We start from the raw sequence: 13120 nt of genomic DNA, 5'->3' as shown, positions 1-13120 counted from the left end.
AACTGCAGACCTGCCATAATATGTCTGTGTGTGTGTGTGTGTGCTCATGTATTACTCACATTGTGGGGACAAAAATGTGTTTACACGGTCATATGTGGGGACTCACCTTACTTGTGGGGACAAAATGCAGGTCCCCACAATTTAAATCATTCATTTTAGGGTAAAGAGTGAGGATAGGGTTATGGGTTAGGTAAGGTTAGGTTAGGTATAGGGTTAGAAATAGGCAGATAGTGGTTAAGGTTAGGGTTAGGATAAGTCTCCAGGAAATGAATGTCAGTCTATGTAATGTCCCCACAAGTGATGAGTCCCCCCCTTGTGTGTGTGTGTGTGTGTGTGTGTGTGTGTGTGTGTGTGTGTGTGTGTGCTTATGTATTACTCATTACTCATGTATACATTGTCGGGACCCGCTTTACTTGTGAAAGAGATTTTATATGCGCTTCAATAGTTACAGTCTAACAAAGACAAGTACTAAATGACCTCCACAGAGAGGAGGATGAGGAACTTACCATGTCTTCATTTCAGTGGATAAAATTCAAGGGTTCAGGTTAAAGGATGGAGGTTCATTTAAAACATGAAAGCCAGGACTATGAAATAGTTAAATGTCAGCTATCTCAGAAACAAATAGGCATTATCAGCAGAGCAAACGGCTATTGACACACAGCTGTGTCGGCAGAAGCTGTAGTGCTAATTAAACTGTGGTGCTAATTAAAAAATAATGACCTGTTTGTGTTGCCTGTGTACCAGCCATGTAATCTACATAATATTATTTCAAATAAGCAAAATTTCAGTTCACTATTGAAACCCAGGCACATGTAGATTCTGGACAGTGACCACTTGAAAGACTGGGTTCAATATGAGTTTAAAGCACTGCCATTAATATGTCATTGTACTCATCCTTAGGCTGCGTTCACACTGCAAAACTTTGCGCTCAATTCAGATTCATTGCTCAGATACAATTTTTCTGTTTGGTCTTTCACATTATTATTATTGTTTTTAATTTAAATGTGGGCAATATCACATTCCAGTGTAACACGTTACACGACATGACATGAAGTCTGTTTTTTTGTAAAACAAAAAAATCTCAGTGTGACCCGTGAGTTTGTGTGCGTGTTCTGTAACATGAAAAGAAATTCTGAAGCACACATGTTTAATTAGTTTAGCATTCAAAACCATGTATACTACAGTATTATACTAATATAATACAAAATAATATAATATAAAATATTTTAAGGACTCAGATAATTAGGTTTTAATTTAATTTAATTTAACATAGACCATTGTGTGTGACAAAATAATCCAACAAGTCCTCAAAATTGAATGATAAAATCCATCTTTAGTCCATGCAACACACAACACAAGGAGGTGTTCTGTGATGTGACGCTCCACCAGCACGATGAAATCATTCGTCTGTGCGCTCCAAAACAGCCACAAAGAAGCCCTGAAAAATGAATCTCTTTTATGATTTTTTTACGATTTTTTGAAGAAACCAGTGGAAACAGGAAATGGACAATGGTCGTCTTTGCTAAAGTTTGACGGTTTGTTCACCAGTCTCACCGACGGCATCTCATGGTCTTCATTATCTCATGTACTTAAATATGTCACTTGGCTCCTGGTAGAAGAACCAGTTGTTTGTCTGTAGTGAGGCAACTAAAAGACGATCTCTGTTTACAGTTTGTCAGCTAATAGAGTAAGTTCATTAGAGTCTCTGTGTTCTTGCCTGTTAATGATGCTCAACACCGCAGCCATCATTAGCATGATGTTGAAAGTTGTTGGCGTAACCAAGAATGTTTCAAGACTTGAGAAAGAATTAAGGATAAGGAAGTGAATGTGGAAAAGAAGTCGCTCAATTAAAAATTCCTCACAAGTATGGTAATTAGAACTGATAGCATTAGTTAGCATTAGCATGATGTGGGCGCTCATTCACTGTTTGTGGTTTCTGTGAAAAATGCACACACACACACACACACACACACACACACACACACCCCTGTGTTTGTCTTTAAACTGAGCACTGTTTTCCATTAGGCTTGATTGGAAGTGTTGATTGATTCTGTCCATATGTTGTCAGATCAGCGCAGGAGAGGCAGCCACTCTACTTTATTGGGACACGGTGACAGACTGAGGACTGAAAAGAGCTGATCCAGCACATTACAGAGTGAAACAGACTGTAGAGAAGTTGAAGACTTTATTGCATAATCTCAGAACTTTGATTCTGTCTGTTTCTATTCTCGTACTCAACGCTCACCCACTCTGTACTTACCGTTTCTGTCTGAATCGACTGTATGTGATCTCTACCTGTTTTCCCTCAGCTACACCCAAGGTTTAAGACTTGGTTGGGTCAGCTTGTTCATTCTTTCCATTGCACCACTGTATTTTGTGTGTTATGCCTCATTTGGCCTTTTTTTCACAGAAGACACTTTGACATGTCACAGGGGGAAAGCACAGGAATAGATAACACAATCAGTAATGGCTGACTTCAATGTATTGCTGACACTTGAATACAACAGAGGAACCAGTGTGTAGGATTTAGTGGCATCTAGTGGTGAGGTTGCAGATGATAACCAACTGAATACCTCTCGTCTGACCCCTCCGTTTCCAAGCGTATAGGAGAACCTAGAACATGGTAGACTCCATGGAAGAGGACCCACTCCCGCTGTAGATATATAGAGCTCATACTAGGGTAACCAAAACACAGTGATTGTTATTTTCAGGTCATTATACACAAATGAAAACATATATACTCCATTTCTGCAAACAGATCGCCCTTCATCTTACACACTGGTCCTTTGACGTAATTAGGGATCTGTGCTTTCGCTGCTTTCTGCTGTGAAAAAGAACTATTTGGTTTGCTCGTTTTGTTCCATGCTGGGCTGGATGTATTCTTTGATTGATGATCAGTTTGATCGACAGGTGGTGGAAACACCAACTCTGTTAGCACCCCGTTGATAACTATATAGCAGCTACAAGACTACTTTAGTGAAGCTTATAATGTTCATTCATCTTCTGTACCGCCTATCCCTTTCGGGGTTGCAGGGGGGCTGGAAATGTTCAGTTGTGCTAAATTGTTTTTTGAGAGTAGGTCATTGTAGGTATTATCGCCACCAACTGCAGATGAAGTAGTCCTGCTGCCCAAACCATGTGACCTCGCAGGGCACCTGGATTGTAATGTTGCTCTGTCCACCTTGAATATTTAGCAGAGACACTAAAGCTGTGTTCTCATATGAATGACAATGAATACGACGATGTCCGCAGAATCAGGTTTGAACGAGCTGCTCTTTCACACATGTAGCACATTTGTCTGTCAGACGCTTTCTGACTTACTGGAAATACTCATTTGCAAATACAAATCTGAATACATTTGGTTGAGGTGAGTGGTGTTGCCTTTGTAGAGCGTGCAGCAGGAGGAGGATGACTCATCTGTAATGATGGCTGTTTTGCTTTGATATCAGTACTACATGTATTTAGACGCACCTGCAATATCAACGCAACAGCGGAGAGCAATATACAGTCAAGCAGAAGAAAGTACGAAGCAGATACACCACAATCATACCCAACACTACACATACATGGTCACAGCTTTTGCGAATTCACGCTTGTTGTGATCTGTGTGTCTCCAAACTTTCTGAAAGTCTAATCCTAAATCACTGGAGTCCCCCTGTTCCTCTACAAAGATTGTATTTGTCGCAGGGCTGTTGGATTACATTAGTTTGGACAAGTCTTCATGCTGCTATACTCGCCCCATGAAGCTGTCTGTCACGGTGTGTTTGTCTAACCACATGTCTTCCTGTGTCTGTGTATTGCCCTGAATGTCAAACTGACAAACTGAATTAGAGTTACTGCACAACAATCAAGATCAACTAAGTATGGATGAGCAGCAATGTTATCATTCTTTCGCTCCTTTCCTTTAAGCCAGCATGATTTTCCAATCTCATAACAGGAAATCAACATATCAGCAGGGGCTGATAGGACTGATGATCAATGCAAATGGCTCAATGATTATTTGGCTACAGGCTCGGATTTCTGGCTTACAGATTGCTTGGCCCATTGTCTGTTTGGAACTGAGAGCACACAGTGGAGTCTCACAACTGCTCCTCCTCACACACACAAACACAACTGTTTAGTGATGGAGGACAGTGCTTTGGGCAACTCACCCAACATTTCATCTACTGAGGCTAGAAAAGCTTTGTTCACAAGCCAGATGATTACTATTCTGGTATTCAGTGTCGTGATATATTTTATTAATTGTTTGTTTGTCTCAGCTAGATGTGGGAAGTGTGTATAAAAAGGTTGGAAAAAAGAATTTAAATTCTTTTCGTGACCGCAAAAACTAGGACTGGACAAATTGTTTAAACTAGAAATTTAGAAACTGGTAGATGTGTCCAGTACATGTATGACAAATGTTTAACAAATCATCAAATTGGCCTGACTGGACTGAATCATCATTGTTAGTGACTGATTCATAGCTTTTAGCAGTAGAGCTTAGAGGGAGCCTTTTTGGAAAGTTTACAACCATTTATTGTTGCAAATGGGCTGACGTATGGTGATGAGAAGTCAAAAGCATTGCTCCTGACTGTCAAGGGCAGAAACAATCATACCCTGCTGGTAGACTCGTGCACACCATTGAAATCATCAAAAAGTTCAAACTTCATTGAAGACAGATGCAAAATGTAACTCTAGAAACCAAAGAGATGAGGATTCCAAAAGTGAACACATCGGTTGGTGAGGAAGATAGCACTGACTAGCAAGTTTGGGACATTTGTAGAGGATGCTCTCAGAGATAGATTTGTGTGTGGGGCTTAAAGTGCAGAACTTGGAGTCAAACGGACAAACAGAATGCACAGCAGCTGTCAAGCGCAAACCACTACTGAAGATCTGAGGTCCAAACCAGGGGTACTTCCATTAGCTGCAGCTCAGATGCAGGGATTGTTTCTGATTTTAGCTGCATTTACCTATGAGATTCTGTACAAGCCATCTAAGTAGCATGGACATGCTTGGGCATTATCCACACTTCCAATACCAGATAACACATTTCCAAATCCAGTGTTCTGTAAAAGATATAGCACATGAAACTCAGAGAGATCTCAGCAAACTGGCAAAAGTGAAAACGGCATGTTTTGTCTGGATGGCCGCAGCATGTACCAGAGGGGGCCCTACAACCATGTGTGAAGCCATATGTGGTCTAACAATAGAAGATGATTGTCACGGTACACAGAGACAGAAAGCAGTTTATGAGTATTTATTGAAACAAATGAGTTCAATATTGTCTGATCCAGAAGTGCTGAGCCAGGCGGCAGTGGAGAGTGATGGGTTGAAGGTAAACAGGTGAGGGAAGACAAAGAGAGCTGGACCGCTTACAGCACAAGAATCAGAAAGTGAATGGCACGAGGTAGTTACATCGGAGAACAGACAATCTGGCAGCGACTGAAGTGAAGAGCCGGGGTACATAAACTGCAGGAGTTGATTGTAAATGAACCTCGCCCAGCTCAGCACAGACAGAGAGAGAAAGACAGGGGTGACACACAGGAGACACAAGGGAGTGGGATCATAGAAAACAGAAAGAATGTGGGAGGCGATACTTCTGAATCCTGTCACTGGGGTATGCCCCCCCCCCAAAAAAAAAACAAAAAACAAAAAAAAACACCAGACTAGCTGTAATGGTGGTATGAATGGCAAATGCAATGAAGTAAAAGGTAGATTATGGGCTCAAAATAAGTGTAGAAGCACAGCTTAAGTATTAAGTAAAAATATTTATTCCTTAAGAAATATTATTATTATTTTATGTGTGTTACTTACTGTTTCACTTTCCACCCCTGCTGAGCTGCAATTAACCTGAGGACCGTCTGAGCACCTGAATCACTTCGGTGATTCAAACTGTTACATCTCTAGAAACTCCAGCTGGTTGCACCACAGAAAGTAGTTCTTATGAAGAGGTAAGAGCCCTACTGTCGCTACGCCTGCCAAGCTTTCCATTCTCAAAACTATCAACTGTAAACTGTATCGAGTTTACAGATTAGGTATATGTATCGGTTATGTTCAAATTTTCCAACCAATCACCATCAACTCAACAACTAGCTATTGCAAATAGACTCACATAGGTGAGTGGTAAGTTCGTTATGTTTATTAGACAAATAAACAAACAAAATAAACGTACAAAACATCAAGAAAGGAAATATTCCCACATCCTAGGCTGACCTTAACACAAACACACAGAGGCTCCCTCAGGTGTGGTCAGTGTGTCCATTGCTAGCTAGCTTACAGATAATGTACAGTTTGTTAAATTGGGGGGTGGATCAAGATAAACAGATTTATTCTGTGGTATTTGTGGTGATGATGTGAGTCAAAAGACATTGTGTTTCTTCATCTGCACACATAAATAAACACAAGTCAGAGCTTCATTTACAAATGATAGCAGTTAATTGCTATCAATTACTACATATTGCTAAAGATTTACAGTAGTCAACCACTAGTTTGAAACTACCTATGGTTTAAGAATTGAGGACAGACTTCACACACAAACTTAGCTGCTACAACACAGTCCTGTTGACTAGAAACTTTCTCCACGTTTCTGTCCATGAGCCTTTGCTGTTGTTTTCTCGAAGTCATTAATCTTCATATCCAGTGTTCCTCCAAAGTAGCATTGTATCTCAATGCTAACCTAATTCTAGAACAGTAATCATGAGTCACTTTTCTTTCCACCAACCCATCCAGCCCCTGCAATTACAGAGAAGGTGATTAATAGTGCACTGATGCACCCATTGTAAGACAATGCAGACCACAGGCAACAAGGCAGGAATAAGAATGTGTGAAGAGTTCACTTGCAAAAGCACATAAAAGTTACTTAAAAATACTTTTAATACCTTTACATTTTTTTAATACTTAAAATGAATAAACCAACAACAGATAATGTGAGCTGAGCATCCATCTTGTTAGGGTTCAAGCTATGCCCTTCTGGCCAAACCACAGTGGTTTCAGAACAGCCAATGGTCTAGCAAGGAACTTACTGGCAGCCACAAACTGGCATGGTTGGGGTGTGACGACAATGAGAGAAGCCGTGGAGTCCATTCATGAAACTTTAAGGTGTGGTGAAATCCTGCTAATTCAGGAATTCAAACCAGATTTTCTGGCACAAAATCTGGCAATGACAGACTGAATGGATTGAAACTCACTGTCCACTGAACTGTCACTTTAGAGAAAACACCCATTGTCTTACATATGTCTTCTACATTTGTAGTAACATTCATACTCATTCCATCTCTCCTAATGGTTTAATCCCTCTGTGAAAATCAGCAGCAAATGCGTTTTTATAACCTCTAATTTCTTTCCCTCATTTAAACCACTCTCAGTTTACTTTTGCAAATCTCAAACCCAGCAGTGAGATTCCCTCAGGTTTAGTCGAAATCTGACCAGCAAAGTGTGAGATGATGTGTCCTTCAGTAAATAAGCTGCTCTGGGAAAAATCACCAACTAAATGTGCAAAGAGTAGTTTGGTGACTGTGTGTGTGAGTGTGTGCTGTGAGAGAGAATCAGGGAGAGCTGGTACACACACACAAACTACACACTCTCACTAAATATCTATTGTGGTGTAGTGATTGTGGGTTGGACCTGCAAATATGGTCAAATTATGCAAAAAAAAAAAAAACAAAAAAACAAAAAAAACACACACACACACACACACACTGAGATGAGAGGAAGAAAGGAAACATCCTGCTGTCTACCACCCATACTCCAGTGGTGTGGGGGAGTTGGGGGAATCAACACTTCCTCGCTTCTCATTGGGAAAGGTCATTTTCTTGTTTGTGATGCAGATATAAATTCAAATTACTAAGTGAAAATACATTTTCAAAGCTTCAGTGTATTTCATGAGGTGTCATGTAGGCGGAGTGTACCTGCAAACTAATCATGACAAACTCAGCTGCAAGCTGCACGTCTTAATACCTCTGTTGTGGCTGTGAAAAGACGTCGTTCATGAGCACTTGACAGTACTGACATATATCATTTTAGTCTTTGTGATGGCCAAAGTCAGACAGTATAGCATTGCCTTAATCTAAGAAAAAATACGCTACTTTACAGGTGATTGACAAGCAGCAACGATAACACTTCAGATGGCAGTGGAGGATGGTAACTATGAACATTTATTCGAGTGCTTTACTTAAGTACATTTCTTAAGAAATTACATTTCCGCCAATTTATGCTTCCACTCCATAACGGGCAATATTGTACTTGTTACTGCACAGAACTTGCCAGAGTTGTTTTGAAGTCTTTTGAGCCAAGTCCAGGTCTCAAGTCGCTGAGACGTGACTTGCAAGCTTGCAAATTTGCAGAAGGATGTGCAAGTAACATTAGACCCTGATATTAGCAATTACATTACAGAGATTAGTTCAGATCATTTTTTGACACATACGCAGTGTCCTGGCTGTGTTTACAAGATACAAGAAAAGGTATCTATTGTGATTTCTACTGTGATACAGTCTTTTAAACAGGCAAGGTCATTTATCACGAAGCTGTGGGTGTGTTTTCACTAAGAAAGATTTATTACATACTTTTATTCCAAATTTCTCTAACAACATTTCCTCTAAAACTAAAGCTGAAGCTCTATTCGCATAGGACTAGCATGGATGTTGATATTTTGTGGCTGTATGTGAATGTAAGACAATCTTTTGTTGCTCCTAACCTCCACTGTCATTCGTCATTTTAAATGTCAATATAGCCAATCTCACAGCACAGGTATTTACTTTCCGAATTATGGACATGGCAGATTCATAACGGATTAAGATCACAGATGACCTTTTCAATTACTATGAATTACTAGAGGTCCCCAGTTAATACTAGTCCCCTGTGAATAGGGCTTTATACTAAAAACATAGGTTATTTCTAATAATTTATACAGCAGAAAAATGAAAATCCAATCATGATAACATAAAAGTGTTAGTCAAAAAAGAAAACGCACTCTTTTAATACAAAGCAGAAACTTGCACATAAATATGCGATTTGTGCATCAGAATCATTGTCAGAGCTGCAGGCCAGAAAAAAGGTGTTGGAGAAGAGAGAGAAGAGAGGTTCTCAAGTTTTCTCCATTTTATTCTGGAGCCAGCAACTACAATTTAAAGTCTGCATTAGCTAACATTATGTATTATTCATGACAATTTGGCAATTTGAGCTTCAAAAGGCAAAACTACATTTCATTTTTCAATATTTAGCGTCATCAAGCAAAGTCCCCGCAGTTTTTTGCCTTCAAGTCTAAAGTCAAGTTGGGTCTGACAATAAACAAGTCGTGTTCAAGTCTCATGGCTATAACTCAGCTAGTTACTCTGCTTACTGAGACTTTCAAAAACCTGTAACGTGTATATAGAATACAGTGAATTAATATCTGCCTGTCGAATCGTCTCCATCAGTTACACAAAAATGGTGCTTACGTTCTAATGCATAAAAAAATCCAGTAGTTTAATAAGTACAATATTGCACTGACCACTTTTTCAGCATAGAAGCTCAGATACTCTTACTTCCATACCTTAAGTAAATTTTGCTGATAATATTCATAATATTTATGTACTTTTGCTTAAGTTCAATTTTGAATGCAAGTCTTTTACTGTAGTATTTCTGTTTGTGCCTAAAGAACGACTCCGCGTGCTTCTTCCACCTTTAATAGTTCCTAATCTCATGTGGTTAAGCAGGATTTATAGCTCTGCATTTTGGGGTTGCGGTGCATGAAACAAGGCGAACCTTCCCACCGCTGCTTATTATCACAGCAGATAATATAATATAAACATAATTACTTTGGGGAATATAATTAACAACACAGTACATGGTCAGGTCATATTATAGCTCTCCAAATCAAATATTTTGCAGTGCAGTGTATGATCTTTATTTCAAATGGCAAAAATTAAAAATGGATTTAGAGAGAGTTGTGTGTAAAGCCGTGCTTCATTAACCCATACCTGCGCATGGTCCGTTGATGGTTTTCTGTTTTTTATCAACAACAGTATCTCATCTTTCCTCGCTGATGGTGGGATTCTGCAGTGCTGTTCAGCTTAGAGATTGCTGTGTGGTGTGTGTGTGTGACTGTGTGTGTTGTGCTGCGTGAGGCTTTTACAGACCGGTCCACCTGGCTGTGTTTCGAAGGCCCTAACTTTAATTTGGAGCCCATTTTCAGTCCATTATGCTGGGCCACTGGGGAGGCCACAGCAAATTAGAACTATCTCTACTCCACTGACTTCATCATTAAAATTAAAATGGCACTTGCTGCACCCCACCTGTCACGCACACACTTGCACATACTGACCAGAGACCACACAAAAACACAGACTGATGATGGTGTGAAGGAGCGTGTACCACTCACTCCTGAACATTCACAAACCCTGACACATATCACACACATAGATTACCACATATTGACAACCCTTCAAAAGATACACCAAAGCAAAATGGACGGCCAACAGAACACACACACTCTCTCTCACACCCACACACACACAGTTGAGAGAGTGAGAGAATGGCGAGTGCCCTGTTACACACAGTCAATTCCAGTATCACCTGCCCAGTGGGATGCTGTATTAACTGCCACTGTGTTAAGTCCTGTTTGGACCATTCTGCCATTGCACATGTGTGTGTGCACAAGTGGATGTGTGTCTGGCCAATTTACGCAGCGGGGGGTCGCCTTTGATACCATGGCTAATGTAAGAAGTAAGAGTGGCTGGTCATTTAGTTGATATAGCTTCACAGCCGGCCTCAGCCCTCACTGTAGCCCAAACAAGATTGATAGGAGAGAATAGAGGAGGCCCATAGAGCGAGAAAAGAGGAGAGGAAGGGAATAGACGCTCTAATATCGCTGCCTCAAGGCCTTGCCTGTAGTAATCACAGCCGTAAAACTCTATAATTACACTGGTTTTTCTGTAAACAGGACTGACGACGGCGAGAAAACAGTGCTTGTGTGTGTGAGTGAATGTGTGATGGCTGGCTGGAGTTGGTGCTCACATGTTTTGGTTTATACGCTTTCACTTCCCTAAATATGAAAGGAAATTCATTTAAAAGAGCAAATTGTGCACTTATTCAAATGAGACTGAATGATTTCAATTCAAATGAGTCTGAATAAGTGCAGTGAACCACATCCATGTGTATGAATATTTGTATATGCTCATGTCTGTGTGCCCGTGTGTGTAAATCTATATGCACAACCCCGTGTCATGCGCGTGGCGTGCAACACATTGCATCCGGTAAAAGCAGCGAGCTCTCACTAATGCTTGGAAAAAGCGGCGAGGCTGGCGGGAGCAGCGGCGGCGTGAAACGAGGAAGTGAGTGTTTTCCTCACGGTTCACAGAGGAGTCAAAAAGAGAGGGAGGCGTGGAAATGAGATGAATTGGAGCAGGAGGATGGGGATGGAGGGGGGGCAGTGAAAACACACAGAGCGTTCCGCTGTGCTCGCTGCTGGAGTGGGAATCAACTCGATGCCTACCGGCCATGAAGTTTGAGGGGTGTCATTCTGCTCCCGTACCCTTAAAGACAATGAGAGGATACACGCATGACTGCAAACAGATTAAGCTGAGAGAGACTGAATAAAAACAATCTGATGGGAGAGAGACCGCGTTCATTCTCCTGTCTGATGTGGGTGTGTCAAGATTAGCACACAATATGGTACAGATCTGCAAAAATCAATGCAGAGGGAATTCGGATAATCAGTGATAAGTGAGCATGTTGGAGTGAATATGAACTGAGAATGAAGAAGCAAGTGAATGTCGGATATCTGACTGACAAACACACTCCTATTTACAATGTAGATCAATGAACACAACGTAAATTTGCACTGTGAAACAGCAGTCCTTCTCTCTCCCGCTCTCACACACACACACTAACACAGAGAAGCGCCTCCAGACTTGCACTCAAGGACTCTGAAGAAAACACACCCACACACACACACAAGGCCTGTAATATAGACTAAACTGCTCTTGGTTGTGCATGTACTGTATGCATGTGTCAGTCAGCCAGCCATTAAGACAGGGGACAGTGGGGCTGAGCAATTGAGAGAGAGTGAGCGAGAGAGAGAAGTGTGTGATGATAGACAAAGTGAGTAAATGAAGTGGTGAAAAAAGGTACATTTATTTGCTGCCTGTTGGGAAAAAATAACCATAAAACACAATATTTTGTCTCACCTTTCTCTCACTTTGTCTGCAGGTATCCTTTCCAACATCCATTCAAACACGTGTGAATTTCCCTTGAGAATGAATAAAGTATCTATCTATCTATCTATCTATCTATCTATCTATCTATCTATCTATCTATCTATCTATCTATCTATCGGTGAACGCCATCAGTTTTCCAGGTATTTGGCGATAAACCAAAGCACTGGATTCAAAATCAAATTTTGACCTCGTGAAAAAAGGGGGGGATGATCAAAGTCAACAGAATTCATCGTCTGGGGACCATGAATATCTGCACCATACAATCTCATGACACAGTACAACCACGAGCCAGTCACCCAGTATTGGCCACTCTGGTAAGACTGGTTCAGTGTAAATTGCTGCCTGTAGGTCCGATCTGATTTAACACTGTTCAAAAGTGTTTGTGTGTGTGCGTGTGTGCGTGCTCATTGGTTCTTTATGAATTGGCTAATGTAATTGAAAGACAGAGGGACAAAAATGAATGTGTGAGTGTGTGTGCGTGTGTGTGTGTGTGTGTGTGTGTGTGTGTGTGTGTGTGTGCGCATAGTGTGCATTCACCTCTGGCTGTGCATGTCTATAAATCTTTTTATAATGCAGAGCAGAGGCTGGCTGAGCAGAGGAGGGGATGATGGGGAAGATGGAAACAAGATCAAATGGAGCAGAGATAAAGGAGGGAAGTGACAGAAAGAGAAGGAAACCAAAGAGAGGTGAGGTTGTTGAGTTATTACGGACCGCTACATCACAGGGATCAGAGTCAACCTGCAGTGAGAGGCAGTAATAATCAATGTTTTCTAGGGCTGGGCGATATGACTACATCTATCTCAGTATTTTGTTTCCTTTCAGTTGAAATATCATGATATATAAATTAAGTCACTATTTCTGTTAAGCTTAAAAATTTCCTTGAGTTAGTAGAAGATTGAAAACCTGAAAATGACTGTGAATTATGAGCTGCAAACAGAGAATCTACT

Source organism: Chaetodon auriga, chromosome 7 (genome assembly GCF_051107435.1).
Source record: "Chaetodon auriga isolate fChaAug3 chromosome 7, fChaAug3.hap1, whole genome shotgun sequence".
NCBI lineage: Eukaryota > Metazoa > Chordata > Actinopteri > Chaetodontiformes > Chaetodontidae > Chaetodon > Chaetodon auriga.
Note: the sequence above shows the minus strand (reverse complement) of the source record.